Source organism: Colossoma macropomum, unplaced genomic scaffold (genome assembly GCF_904425465.1).
Source record: "Colossoma macropomum unplaced genomic scaffold, Colossoma_macropomum, whole genome shotgun sequence".
NCBI classification, from domain to species: domain Eukaryota; kingdom Metazoa; phylum Chordata; class Actinopteri; order Characiformes; family Serrasalmidae; genus Colossoma; species Colossoma macropomum.
In genome coordinates, this window is record NW_023496043.1 from 141,028 (window position 1) to 146,184 (window position 5,157).

Consider the following 5,157-nt stretch of genomic DNA (forward strand, 5'->3'; position numbering starts at 1 on the left):
AGGCTAACAAACTTACGGTTTCCTGAAAAGTAAGTAATAGATAAAGAATGTATATATACATATAAAACATAAAGTAAAATATAATAACAATTAAGGAAGAAATAAAACTCTTCTACTCACAGAAAGTCAATAGTATTCCTGGGAAAAGCCATTGCGCGGAATTTCGGCCAATCGGTGGCCAAGTGGGCGTGGCCCAGGCTTTTTTTTCTCCTTCCAGAAATTTCTCTCTGTGTGCCAGAAGAAAAAGAGAGAGACACAGAAAGTCCTCAGCTTGACAACGTAGGCTTAAAGTGAGAAAAACCGAGAGTAGGTGTTTCTAACTAGAGAAACTGCCATTAACGAACTGCTTATAGCTGAAAACAGAGTATTACAACTTTCGAAAACCTGCAAAGGAGAGGAAAAGTAGTCACTCACCGTAAACAGTTGGGCTCTTCCAGCGGTCATTCCTGTGGGGTTGCTGCGGGGGGAGAGATTCATTTGCACCTGCGGTAGAGTGCAGGCATGCCAGATTGGATTCGGTGAGTGTGAAATATGTATTTGTATATATGTATTTTTTGACTAAAATTGCCAAAATAAATGAGAATGAACGAGTAGTGCTAATTAGCTGGCAATTGCGACCACGTTGTAGCTTAAGTTAAGCCAGGCTAACGCTATTGAATGCCATGTGACTAAGCTAGGCTAAGCCTGAGTGTATTGAGTGTAAACTAGTGGCTAAGCTAACGCTTTTGAGTGTAAACTAGTGGCAAAGTTATAGCCACGTGTGTGTATTTTTTTTATGGGAAACTGGAAATATAATGTGAGTTTACAGACTCTGTTCTCATGTAAACAGGTCAGTTTTTTTTGGTTGGGAAAAGATTGATTTATGAGAGCATTCTTCACATCGTCCGACTGAGTGCTGCGGGTGCACCGAAGGGGACGAGACGGCGAGCCAAAGGACCACACCAGCAAAACTTGAGTTTGAGTATTCCTTTTTGCTGGACTTTGTTCCACTAATCATTCTTGTTTACACTTACGTTCACTGACTTTTGATATTTGATATTTGAACTTTGATGCTTGAGTAAATACATTAAAAAAAAAAAAAGAACTTCATTTACCTTTAAAGCAAAGGGAGACAATTCTGTTCACTTTAAAGTAATCGTTTACTTATTCTTTGCTATTTGATAGCTGTTTGTATTTCCTTTCATTTTTTTTTAAATCACTGTTAACGTCATTGACAAATGTTGGATTGTGTTTGTTGATGGTTAAGTGTACAATTTCAAAGTAAGGTGATTTTGAGCTAAATAACATAAAGGGTATTTCAGAGGAAAGCTAAAGTTAGACCAATAATAGCCAAGCTAAACCAATAATAAGTATTAGTTTCTATCTTTAAATAGGAAACAGAATCCTAAACTCTAAAAATAAATAACAAAATAGCATAAAAAAAAACAAATACTCACCTCAAACCGCAGAACCAAACGTAAACTGAACCTAGAACAAAAGCAATTAGTTATTAAAATAGCGAACAAAAGGTTACACTAATCGTATACTTACCTGAGGACTGAGTAACCAAACCTGAAATAAACAACAAAGGTGATTAGTATATATCTATAACACTGAGTAACACTTGGGTAATAAAGAAAAAAAAGAGAGAGAAAAGGGAAAAAAGGGTTCTTACCTGTGATTTTGCACTGTGAATCAGTTGTACATTGTTTATTTTATTTGAGGAAATTCTGTACATTGATTTATTTATTTTATTTCATTTTATTCCTGAAAGAAAAAAAAGAATCTTTGCTGCACTGACGAAATTTCCCCAATACAGTACATAATTTGCCATATATCTGGTCTCATGTCTTTCATGTTCGTTTGCTTCATGAGCGAACCTAACTGGTCCATTAGTCATTTCTGTACAGGTAACTCACAAAATATGTGCCATACACACGGGTTTAGAGTACCTGCGGGTCACATGCACTTTGTAAATTTATGTAGAAGCAATTTCAGGAGCTAAGTTGACAAATGTGGGTAACTTCTGTGATGCCAAATCTAACCTCAAATTAGGAAAATCTGGGTTTATTGTGTAAAAAACAAGGTTTATATAACAATATGACTACTGGATATTCTGATCCTTATGATGCCTGAGTATGACACAAATAAAGAAAAAAGTGATCAGGATCTTGACATTTGGGCAGGCATGGTGACCATCATATTGACATTGTCCACCTGGTGGAAAGAAAAAAAAACTATTACAAATGATACACTATTTTACAGTATTTTAATGGATGATGTAATGAATGTGCTTTTATCCAGGGTTGTTGCCAAATGGAAAATAAACAAAAACTACTTACTTCAATGAGGCCAAAGGTGTTCATGAAGATGTCTCCATGGATGTAAAGCACAGACACGCTGGCATACGGTGCCAGAACATACAGAAAACAAATTCACAGTTACCTGAAGAAATTCAAGCAAAAAATGTTTGTGTAATTAAAATTGTTCTTACACTCGTTTTACTTCTTCAAGCTCTGTACCTCATATTCTTCTGGTTTAACAACCATGAACATATCAAAGGCTTCTGCTTTCACAAATGGACCCCCTGAGGTGATTTCTACATTCTCCCACTGCCCATTTTTGAAGCGGTCATGGACAACGCAGGGTGTCCCCACGCGGGGGTTGAAGTGGAATGCAATGTCATCTCCATCCCTTTGCCTGACCTTCAGATTTATGGAGACTCTACAAGTACCACAAAAAAGTAATAATGAAACAAAATTATATTTGAAATTCCAGTAACTGGTTGTTCCAGAGTGTAAATCTTAAAAAACACATCACAATTTCTATGCAGTGTCTGTTTAATATACGCCGATGAACCAAAAAGTTGTGATCAATTACAGATGAAGCAAATAATGATTATCTTGTGTCAAAGATGATAAGCAAACAGTCAGTTCTCGTAGGCGATGTGAACGTGTTGTATGTGGGAGGAACGGGCAGCCTTGAAGACCTGAGCAACAAGTCAACAATAGTGAGTACCTGCCGACAGTGGTACACGAAGGGACAAACCACGAATCAACAGGGTGGTGGGCACCCAAGGTTCATGAAGGCAACGAAGGCTATCCCATCTAGTCTGAATCAACAGCTACTGTGGCCCAAGTCACAGAACCTTTTAATGGTGGTTACTGAAGGAATGTTTCACAACACAGTGCAACGCACCCTGCTGCGTAACCACAGACTGGTCAGAGTGCCCATGCTGACCCCTCTGCTGTTCACCATCGTAAGCACTTACAATGGTCACACGAGCATCAGAACTGGACCTTAGAACAATGGAAGATGGTGACCTGGTCTGATGAATCCTGTTTTCTTTTACATCAAGTGGATGGCAAGGTATGTGAGCATGGTTTACCTGTGGAAGTGATGGCACCAGGATGCACTATGGGAAGAAATCGGTGGAGGGAGTGTGAAGTTCTGGGCAATATATTGCTGGGTAACTCTGGGTCCAGGCATTTGTGTGGATGTCAATTTGTTGGTTGGATGTCAACATCATTGCGGACCAGCTACAGTCCTTCTTTGCAATGGTTTTCATTATGATGAAGACTTCAAGGTGTTGCCTTTGCCTCTAAATTCCCCAGATCTCAATGAGATCAAGTATTTGTGGGATAAGCTGGAGCAAGTCCAATCTGCGGAAGCTACTCCTTACATCTTTCAGTCCATGCCTTGGCAGGTCAGAGCGGGTTTGGCTGCCAAGAGCATTTAAGGTAGGTGGACATAATGTTTTGGCTCATCAATGTATATTGTGTCAGAATCATGAGAACGTACCCGCTGGCAACTGAAGGAACAACACCTTGGAAGAACAAAGCAAATCCTGCTTTCAACCTTTTAGGGAGTGGTCCCTCATAGAGTTTACCCTGTGGTGACCCTGTGGTGTAGGCAATGAACAACTGCAAATTCTTCGATTTTAAAAACAACGTTGTTTGTATTATTTATTCTAAGAATCTGTAGGTTTTTTGTCAAAACAAAGTGAAATTTGTTTATGTTTATTATTAAACCTTGATTAATATTTTTCTGCCTTTTAAACCATTTTCAAGTGCCATATTACTCACAGGACTGCAGACTGGATATTGCACTCCTAACTGGATGTTGGAACGCTTCTCACGAGTGGATGTGCTCCGGTTCTGGGCAAAACAGAAGACGAAGAATGTTAATGAACGAAGCTTATATGAGGACCCAATGACCCTGCACAGCCAGGGAACTATGTATTTTATGTGAATTTTGACACATCGAATAAAGATGTGATGGAAATGTCAAATATCAAATAAAATAGTCAATTTGCTTGCTTAAAAAAAAAAGTTTCTTGCATACAAAAACAAATGCGATATACATTTTCAGAATAAATCATGTACAAACAAATAAAATAACATTATTTTTTGCTACAAAACAGGATATGATGCAGCAGGTACCAGTGGACAGTCAAAGAAATCAAAATGTACTTTTCCACTCCCTAACATCCTGTAATCCAGAGGATCCAGTGATTTTTTGGGGGGAAAAATGTATAAAGGACAAAACATATCAGCTTTGGAACACAGAGTGTGATAGTTGCAATAGTTTTTCAATAACAACACTGACAATTAGTAATAATTGTAATCAAAAATCTTCTATTGAGTAATGTGGTTTGTTTGGAATTTTGCCAAGCAATCATGGACAACTGAAGGCAGAATTTTCATTGTAGTGTAGCATGTTAGTTTGCAACATGCTCACCCTATTGCCCACAAGAGCTTCCCCCTCTCCAGAACACACTGTGAGCCCAGCATCCCATGCACTACTGAACCAGGTCTGACCAGATGCTCCACCTTGCAGAGAGGAGAGTAGAATGGCAGCCATGAGGGACATCTGGCAAAAAAGTGTCAGTGAGATGGACAAACAGCAGCAGGAGAGACTCTGGCAGACCTTGGTGGAGTTTCAGGACTGCTTTGCATTGAATGAGGAGGAGCTGGAGCAGGCTCATCTAGTGCAGCATGACATTGACACAGAGGAAGCTATACCCATATGGCAGCAGCATCAATGTCGACAGGAAGCTGCAAACCAGGCTTTGGAAAAGATGCAGCACAAAAGCATCAATCAATCAATCAATCAATCAACCTTTATTTAATCTCGGACAACATTGAGGGTGACCCTCATTTACAATGTTGCAGAGTT

At 39.0% G+C, this 5,157-nt stretch overlaps 1 long non-coding RNA gene across 1 annotated transcript; it reads left to right on the forward strand.

Moving 5' to 3' along the window:
* The first annotated feature begins 226 nt into the window (after window positions 1-226).
* LOC118804374 lies at window positions 227-1,816 on the forward strand. The gene is made up of 2 exons (XR_005006981.1): window positions 227-518; window positions 830-1,816. It is a non-coding gene; the product is annotated as an uncharacterized LOC118804374 (long non-coding RNA).
* Window positions 1,817-5,157: the final 3,341 nt, after the last annotated feature.